The sequence below is a fragment of the Manis javanica genome, chromosome 4, assembly GCF_040802235.1.
Source record: "Manis javanica isolate MJ-LG chromosome 4, MJ_LKY, whole genome shotgun sequence".
Taxonomy (NCBI): Eukaryota; Metazoa; Chordata; class Mammalia; order Pholidota; family Manidae; genus Manis; species Manis javanica.
Genome location: NC_133159.1, coordinates 158,135,641 through 158,144,987, shown reverse-complemented (window position 1 = coordinate 158,144,987; position 9,347 = coordinate 158,135,641). Strand labels below are relative to the sequence as shown.

The window sequence follows — 9,347 nt, the reverse complement described above, 5'->3', positions numbered from 1 at the left end:
TCCTAAGTCTCTCTCACCCATGCTCCCTCCCTTCTCTGGCCAGGGCTACCAAGGGTTGGGGGGTGACAAGCCTGTAGCTAACTCAGGCGGGCTTCCAGGAGGCAGAGAACAAGGAGATGCTGTGTATTCCCAGAAAAACGCTAAACCTGTCTGTTCCCGCTGCTGATGCCCTGTATCTGCCTCCTTGTGCCTGGTTACCTTACTCTTCTCCCTGGTCATCAGGACAAGGAGTCTGATCAACACTGAAAACTGTGAAGGGGAGAGAGTTTGCACCTTGCAGGGCAGTGTGGGGAGGCAGTTAGAGCCTGTTCTGAGAGTGAGGACCTCTGGTTCTAACCATGCCCTGGGAACATTACATCACTTCTCAGAGCTTCCGCTTCTCAATTTGAAAAAAAAAAAAAAAAAAAAAAAATGAAGGGACTGGACCAGGTGGTTTTAATTTCCTTCTCAGCTCTGACATTTTGGCACTCTATATTTCTGAGATTCTTCTAAAACCTACTTTTTAGAAGTATCCATTGTTGCTAATCCTGATCTTTATTCAGTGCAGGAAGAAGGTGAACAGACGTGTTTTGGGGACTGGGGGACAATGGTTATCACAGCTGAAGGAGCTGGAGGCTGGGCCTGGGCATCTGTAGGTTTGGGTTTAGGGCCTGACAGGCCACATCCCCTTGGGAATCCGTCCAGCAGCCTCTGTTCTCTTTGCTGTGGATCCTGAGTTATTCCTGCGGCACACATATTAGAAAAGGGTCAGAAGGGAGAGAGAGGAGGAAGGGATGAAGAAAGGAAGGAAGGAAATGAAAGAAAGGAAGAAAAGAAACAAAATGAAACAAAAGAGACAAAAAGAAAAAGGGATCTAGGAAGCAATCAGCCTAACCAGTAAAGCTCTCAGGGGGACATGGAGGGGCTGGGCAGAGGTGTCCCTAGTTGCTACAAACTGTTCTGTGTGGATCTGTGAGGTGAAGGCAGTTCTGGGCCTTCCTGTGCTTGGGCTGAGACTTGCCAGGGCAGAGTTGAGTGTCCTCCGCTGCCCCACCCCGTCAGAGCCCCGGGACAGCGGCTGGGCTCAAGCTGTGGCCCACTCCTCTGCCCAGGCCTCCTCCCACTGCATTGCTGATCCTTCTGAAACAACTGAAACCACAAAATTGGCTTGTGGTTGGGTGAATATCAGTCAGTGCTATTCAGCTTGGCCTCCTAGGATGACTAAGGGGGTTGGAAGCCCCTCCTATAGTCCCCCAAATTTTCAGAGGAGTCAGAGGCAGAGATGGAAAAGTGAGTTTTTTGGGGACGCTTTTGCTGGAATCTGAGCTCCCAGACGGCGGGGCTGCAGGCACTATGTCCCAGCGCATCTGTGAGCCCAGGGTTCTGGAGGTCACAAGGGTTGTGGGTAACATTACTCCTGGGCTGCCTCACCCACCGCCTGGAATAGGAAGGGGCTGAAAATGAGGACACTTATGTCCCCCAGAGTCTACTTTCAATCTGCCTTTTCCAGCTCCAATTCTCAAGGGAGCTGGGAGCCAGCCTACTGCTGAAGGCAGGACTGGGCACAGTAGGTGCCAAGGGAAGGGCTTGGGTACTGGGCTGGGACCAGAGTCCTCCCCTGGAATCCTCCATTCCCACCCCACATGGCTGTGTGAGCTGGAGATAGTCACCTTCTCTCTCTGGGCCAAGTTCTGCTGCTGATCTTTCAGATGGTGCAGATGCAAGAAGCAAGGCTTCCAGTGTGAATGCTCAGCCCCAGCCTGAGGTCCATGTCAGCTGGAGTTTGATGGTTCCTGAGGATGAGAGGACCTACAGCTCCATCCTTCCCAGAGCCAGGGAGAGAGAACCCAGGAGATCCTGAGTTCAAGGTGGAAGTGGGGTGCGTAAGGGAGCTGCTTTCTTTTTTTCTGCTGGATATTAAAACACTCCCGGCTCCTTTTGCAACCTCCTCCTTCCTGAGCATTGCCAAGGGAAGAGGTCACATCCCTTCATCTCGATGTTATGTAAAGTGGGGTAAAAGCATCCTTTAGAAAGTTTGCTATTTTTATTGATCTGTAACATCTCAAAGGAAGAAGTGCACTTGCCAAGCAAGTACATGTCAAGACAAGTCTCCTGTCCACTTCCCTGATGCCGCCCCCAGCCCCAGCCCCTGCCATACGTGTGCTGGAACCCCCAGGCTGTGCCTGAGCATCAGCTGCCTGGTCCCCTTTACCTCAGGGCTTAAATGTCTTCATTTTGAGCCCAGTCTGGGAGGCAGGAGGGTGGGTCCTACCCTGGCTCAGTTTTCCCTTTTGGAGACTCTATCTTTCAGCCTCAATTTCCCTTTCTTGAGATGAAAGACTTGAATTCTTTCAGCGCTGACCTTTTGTGTATTTGTAACGCTAGTGACGAAAGGGAAAAGGTAACCATGTCCTTGACCCCTCGTGCCCGCACCCCATCCTTGTGGTTCCTGACGCCCCCGTCCCCGGCCTCGCCCCCGGTTCTGCCCCATGCTCTCTTTCTGACTGTCCATTGTCTCAGTTTCTCTCTCTTTCCTGCTTTCATTCCCCATCTCTCTCTGTCTCTCTTTCTGTTTCAGCTCCCTCATCCCCCACCCGACCCCCTCGCTGGGGGTGGGCACACGTGAGTTCTGGATTGCTGAGTCAGGCTTTTCTAACCGGCCCCTACCCGGGATTCATGGTCCCCAAGAGCCAGACCCTCCCCACACTTGGCCTGCCCTGGTCCAGGCTCTGAGCCTTTGAGGAGGCAAGGTTGAGGGTCTGCACAACCTGTCTGCGACCTGTCCCCACCAGCTTGAGGGCTAGGGGGTCCCGGGGTGGAAGGAAGGAAGTGCCTGCCTCCTCACTGAGCCCCCAACCCGTGGGGAGACCAGAGAGGGTTCTTCTCACTTCAGGAGGGGGAGGGAATCCCTTTAGCGGCCCAGGCTGCAAGGTGAGGAGGGCTGTACTGACCGTGATTCTGGGAGAGATGGAGAGTGCACGCGGATGAGTAGCATATGAAGAATAGGTGTGGAAAAAGTTTGTCTCACTCATAGGCACACCAGAGGCATGGCACCTCCCCTCCCCCATCCCACCCTCACCTCTGAGGGCTGGGAGCACGTGCGTGAAGCACGCGCGCACGCGCGCACGCACACACACACACACACACACACACACAGACCACGCTCACACTCTTGAGCACACATCAGATGGGCTAGAAGAGCAAGACTGGGGAGCTGGGCTGAGAGGGGGGAGGGGCGGGGCCGGAAGGCAGGGCCCCACCCCCGGCCCGTGCCCCATGCCCACCATTGCAGCCGGCAAGGTCTCTGCCCCCTTGACTTTTCCCAGCTTCGAAGAAATACCTCCCTTTAGGGGAAAGCGAGATCGTGAGGGGAAGCAGGGGAAGCACTGGCCCGGGCAGAGGCATGAGCCTGATTTTCCAGTTCGGGGCGGGTGGAGGAAGGTGGCGCTGGGGACGCCCGGGCGATGGGGCCTGACTCAGAGCCAGAACCACAGAGTTCGTCCGCTGTATTGTCGTCGGGGAACAAGAAGCCACCAGGTTTATAAGAAACTGCGATTCATCTCTGTCCCCTTCTACCCCTCTCCAAGGGATCAAGGTTAGACTTGAGGAAGAACTTACAGCCCCGGCCAGGAAAGGACTCTACCTCAGATTATCTTTTTGGAAGACTTCCCTGGATTTGTTAAAGAAGGACAGCAGGTTCAGGAGGTTTTAGATCTTGAGAAGAGGCTAGGGCCAGAGAATGGGACCCTCAATTTCCCCATGTAAATTATCAAAGAAAGCCCCCTCCTTACTCCTAGCCCAGAACAGGAGTTCTTGAGCCCCCCTTGCCGTCCCTGAGCCACTGCTGAGGCTGCAGCAGGGGCACACAGGGCTGTTCAGAATCCTGGACAGTCGGGCTGGCATGGAGAAGGGTGGGGCTCCAGCTGGCTCTGCTGCCCCCCTCTCAGCCACGGGCTCACAGGTCCCAAGATGAGAGGCAAGAGGGAGCGTGAGTGCAGGTTCTGTAGGCAGAAGGGCAGAGCTGAAGGTGTGATGTCCTCAGAGTGGGAAGAGAGAGGGGGGCAGCCCTGGTTGGCAGGGAGCATGCCCAGTGGTGTCCTCCCATTTCTAGGAGCTGCCCAGTCCCCTCCCCATCCAGACAGAAACACCTAACAGCTTGGGTGTCTGGCAGTGGCCCAGTTGCCAGGGCCACGAGTTTAGAGAAGTGAGGAATGCCCTGCCCCCGTCCCCTTCCCCTGGAAACCAGGACTCCTGGGTTCTTCCCGTCTGGGGCCATTTGCCTCCACTGCTGCCCTGCCCAGCTCTGCCTCAGCTGTGCATGAGCCAGTCCCTGCATCTTCAGTCCCTAAGTCCTGCTTACCACTCCTCCCGCCCCATAAGTGGGATGGGATTTGCTGAGTAATGGGTTCAGTTCTGCAGGGTCATCAGATAGAAAAGGAAACCAGGAATCACTTCCCAAAGTACAGGGGAACACTTGCTAGATGATCTGGGGAGGCCTTGGGGTCTTGCCTTTCCCCAGGGGAAGAACAAGGACTCTGAGGTGGAATTGGGTTGGATAAGATACCTTGTGAGGAGAGAGGGACAGGGGAGAAAGATAATGAGAGCCTGGGGAGATGGAGTCACTCACTGTTCTGAGCATCAGTTTTCTCACCTGTAAAATGGGGAGATCAATAGTACCCTCTTTGCAAGTGGGGTCATGCGAAGGGTACAGGTGTAAGCATAAGGGCTCAGTATTGGGTCACCAGCTATGCAACCTTGACAAAGTACTTGACTTCTGTATGCCTCAGTTTCCTTGTCTGCAAAACAGGGACAATGATCCCTGTGCAACTGAACTTGCAGCACCCTGAAGCTGAATGAAATCAAGGGCATGAATTATCTGGGGGTGTTCCCTTGTCTCATTCCACATACCCCCAAGCAGTGGTTTGGGGGAATGGGGGAATCAGGAAGAACTCAGATTTTTCTAATTTCCAAACTCACTAGGAGTCAAGGGAAGAGGCAAAGTACAAGCTGGACTTGGCAGAATGTTCAGGGTAACAGGAGCCTGGGAGCCCTGGCACACAGTCCATTCCTGGGGCCCTGAGCTTTGGGTGGTCACCTCAGGTCAGTGTGTGTGTGTGTGTGTGTGTGTAATACTATGAGTCCAGTATCTCAATTCCTAGCCACTGGTCCAGTTACTAAAGATTTGTCTGACTATAGCCTTTTCTCCCCAGGCCACAGAACATGTCAGGTTCTGGTGCCAGTGACTGAGGAAAAAATGGAGGCAGGCATGGGGAGATGGGCACTAATGGGCAGCCATACCAGCTTCATGCCCCCTTTGGCTAGAGACGCCAGTCGAGGCGCAGTCTCAGGGCCCTGTACAGAGCACCAGCTGCCTGTGGCCCTGGTTGGGGGAAGTTGGCAGGACGCCTTGTGACCCCTCCTGGGTAACTGAGGAGGGTGGGCAGCAGCCAGCAGCCTCCAGGGGGAAATCTCAGACTTGTGTGTCAGAGTGGATCTGTGTCTAGGGTGGTAAGTGGGGTTAAGCTCAAGGTCAGGTCTAGCCAATCCATTTCCGTGCCCACAGGGCCTTGGGTGCCCTCCACTGCAGTGGCTGGGACCCAGGTGCCCACTCAGCTAGAGATGGCACTGCTCATGCCTGCTTTGTCCCTCTGCTCCAGACACTGATTGCCTGCCTGACTCCTGCCTGGGATTTATGAGGAACGGAGCACAGCAGGTAGATCCAAGGCCTCCATTCCACTCCTAAACTACAGGTGCTATCGCCCCCTCGATTTTGGGGATCCCAAAAAAGGAAATGGGATTGAGCTGCAGTATGAGGGACCGTGAGAAGACAACTGAAAGAACTTCCCAACCTTAAGTAAATGAGGTAGGAGGTGGCTCTAAACTGCTTAAATGGACAGAGCAGTTCTGTACACTCCAGACACAGTCACTTAGCCTCCCTCTATTAAGTGCTTGGAGATCATCAACGTACCTCTGGCTCTTGGGTCTCCTAACTCACTCTTCCTTGCTCTCTGCCTTTTGCCTTTCCCAGATCACTGTTATGTTCCATGATAGGAGTTGAAAAGGAGAAAAAGTAGGGAAGGAGGGAAAAGGAAACTCTGAGAACAAGCTGGAGGACCAAGGTGGACCCCAAGCAGGATGCAGAGTTGACAAAATGACAAAGGGGATGCAGTGGTAGGTGAGTTTGTTGAGATGGTCAAGAAATGTGGGATAAGCAATCCACCTTTGCAGTGGGAGGACCTGAGGCTGGAAGGTAAGAAGGGCTTCTAGAGGGGCAATAGTGTCTCAGTGTTTCTGGAATAGAATTTGTATATATATTGTGGGTGGGGTAGGAGTGGAGAGAGGAAGGGTTGTTTCTTCCTGTCTTTGAGGAGGAAGATGGTACAACAGGCAGACCAGAAGGTGGACTGCAGATAGAATTCCAAAGTGTCCCCGTGAGACAGGGCTGAGAGAGACAGAGGGCCAGCTGCTGGGCCTGCAGCCTTCTCGTCCCCCCTCCTGGCTCACTCCGCCTGCAAAAGCTGCTCAGCTTCCCCACCCCATTTTGGCCTGAAGCCCTGGGAAGCTGCATGGCATTCTCACCAAGGACCCAGTGCTGGCTTCTTCCCTCTGACCTATTTTTTAACCATCTAATGGGATCCTGCCCCCCCCAAACCAAAGCCCCAGCCCCCTGGGCCCGTCAGCTCCACCACGTGTCAAAACCGCCCCTGTCACTTTTAGTTGGTTTCTCAGTCCAGCCAGCCCCTCCCCCAGGGCCTGAGAGCATGGCTAATTACCCAGCTGCTGAGCCTACACCCCCACCCTGCCCCTCCACCTCCAGCCCCAGTAGAAGGGCCCCAAGCACCACTGGGAGGAGAATCTGGGGCCTCCTCACCCTCCTGCTCTGTGGCAGGAAGTCCTTCCTGCTATCTAACCTCCATTCTTCCCTCTGTGCTGGAAAGGACTTTGGGATACCCCTTCAGGGACAGAAAGAAGCAGCCAGTCTCCTGTCCTGGGTTTAGGGGAGTCTTCTGTCCCTGGGTCTCTCCCAGAATTCTAGAGGATGGTCTCTGCCAACTGTCTCATTTAACAGAGCAGAAGCCTGAGGCCCACAGGGGAAAGCACTTAGCCCAAGGTCGTCAGGAGCTAGTGGTGGGACCACGACCAGAACCCAGAGCTGCCGCTCTCTTTCCATTTGCTTCTGCCTCCTCCCCATCTGCTGTCTGTTTCCATATCTGTGCCACTCTGCCCCCACCCCTGACCAAGTATATTCCCTGCCATGCCCCTCTTTCCCTTGCCCACTGGCCTGGTGGGACTACACCCTGGTGTTTCAGGGCTGGCTGGCTGGCTTTAGGCACCATTTAGGAATGGTATTTGTCCGTTTATCTCTTCTCCCCCACTTACCACCTGTGTCTCCTTTTTCCTCCCTCTTTTGTCCACCCTGGTCCAGCCCATAGGTCTGCCCATCTTGTTCCCACCCCACAATGTTAACCAGATGGACAGAGCCAAAGGGCCTCACGCCCTATACAACAGTTCCAGAGCACACTCACAGATGGAGGCCCAGTCCCCGACAGACAGATAGACCATGCAGCAGGTACACTGAGACCTGGAGAGATGTCAGGACCCGGACGGAGAGACAGGTGGAGACACAGAGACCTGAGTAGGCTCAGAGCCCCCAGAGAGAGCAGATGGACAGAGACAGGCACGGAGCCTATGCTTAGGAAATGGCCACAGAGTTTCCAGACCCCACAGATAGAAGCGGATGTAGAGAGACACACTGTTGACGCAGGCAGAAACACAGGGACTCAGACATATCGAGAAGCAGAGACTTTGAAGCCTGAGAGGCTGATGGAATTGTGGGGCAAACAGTGATACTTGGCGCTCCCTGGAAACCCTAAGAGGGCCTGGGGAGGGGGACAAGCAGGGGCTTGTGGCCAGAGGCTCCAGGGAGTGGCCTTACATCAGAGGCCTGTCCTGTCCAAGCCTAACGGGACCAGGGAGCTGTACTGTCTCCTGGGGCACAGAATGGGGAGCAGAGAGGAGCCTGGCTGGGAAGGGGTTAACCCTGGGACCTGCATCCTGCTCAGCTCTTCCACCCCCACCCTCCCAGCTCCCTTTACCCAAAGCTCCAGGTATTCCCCTCTACCCCCACTCCTGGTAACCTGACCCTGCTTCCTGCCTGAGATTAAGGGCCAGTCTGCTGAGATTCCCCGGGAAGGAAGGGACACAGCCCCTCCCCAGGGCCTCCCTGGGGCTCAGACTTACCCACGCACACCCTGGCATGCCCCCATGATTAGAGCCGCTCAAGGACCCGACATCTTCAGGCCCTTCAGGAGGGCACTGGAGCCCTAGCCTGGGAGTGCGGTGTGGGCGGGGCACTGCATGGGTGGGTGGGGGGCTCTTGTGCGAAGAGCTGGGGTGTGGTGAGAGAGAAGAGTTGTTGTGAGGAAGGTTGCCCACAGAGGGAGAAGGACTGAAGTGCAGGAGGACCCCGGGGTCGCTGGAGCCCCAGGGTAAAGGCAGCCCAGCCTTGAGGGGTGTTCAGGCTGGCAGGGTGAGCCAGCCTGGGGGTAAGAACAGGGAACCCTTGACCTTGGGGTGAGCCCACATGGACCACCTGGTGCTGAGTGCGGCTACTCTGAACTCCTACAGCTGTCACGGGGGGAGGAGGCCTACAGGTGCTCTCTGCCCTCTGCCCTCCCTGGCTGTTAATCCGAAGCTTCCGGCCATGCTCTCTGAAGGCTGGCAGTCTTGGGACAGAGGGACAGTGCGTTCAGGGCTGGCAGGGGGTGGTGAGCAGAGGTGGATGCCCAAGGATCTCAGGGAGGCTGGATGCGCAACAAGGACAGGGACTGGATCACAGGGATTGACTGGTCTCCCGTGGCTCTGTGTGCACACATGGGGGATATGGTATGTGAACAGGCTGGTGTGTTTTGAATCCACACCTGAGGGGCAAGTGGGCTGAGTGGTCCAAGCACTCTGGGCCCAGGGTCACCTTGCTAGGAGCTCTTTGAGCCTGATTTACCTCTGTGACCCCAGAGTCCACTGGAGTCTGGCCCATCCAAGCCCTCAGCACACGAGTCTCCAGGGGGTGGTGTATGGGCAGGAGGGGAAGCCTTGCCCTTTCTGAGATGAAGTCTTACAAACAGAGAGGTTTTCTTTTGACCCAAGGCCCTCAGTGAAGGGGGAGGCTGGACTGTGGGAGACCCATGGATGCAGACAGAGGGAAGGGAAGGTAGAGGAGAAGAAAACGGAGGCAGTTCAGCACCTCTTGGGCCTCTGCTCTGTCCCTGTCCTGGGGCCTCTATACCACCTCACACTTCACTTGAGACCCAGTTTGTCCTGGCAGAAGGTCTATCAGCTCCATTTACTGACAAGGAAACCAGAGAGGT

At 55.3% G+C, this 9,347-nt stretch overlaps 1 long non-coding RNA gene across 2 annotated transcripts; it reads right to left on the bottom strand.

Annotated features, from left to right (window-relative positions):
* On the bottom strand, window positions 1–3,139 carry LOC108396433 (uncharacterized). Of its 2 annotated transcripts, none has more exons than XR_005053793.2 (3): window positions 2,931–3,139; window positions 1,650–1,836; window positions 1–722 (listed from the first exon to the last, which is right to left on the bottom strand). It is a non-coding gene; the product is annotated as an uncharacterized lncRNA (long non-coding RNA). The 2 variants fall into 2 exon arrangements; XR_001852939.3 differs by having other exon boundaries at window positions 1,650–1,772; window positions 2,931–3,137.
* Between the last annotated feature and the right edge of the window lie 6,208 nt (window positions 3,140–9,347).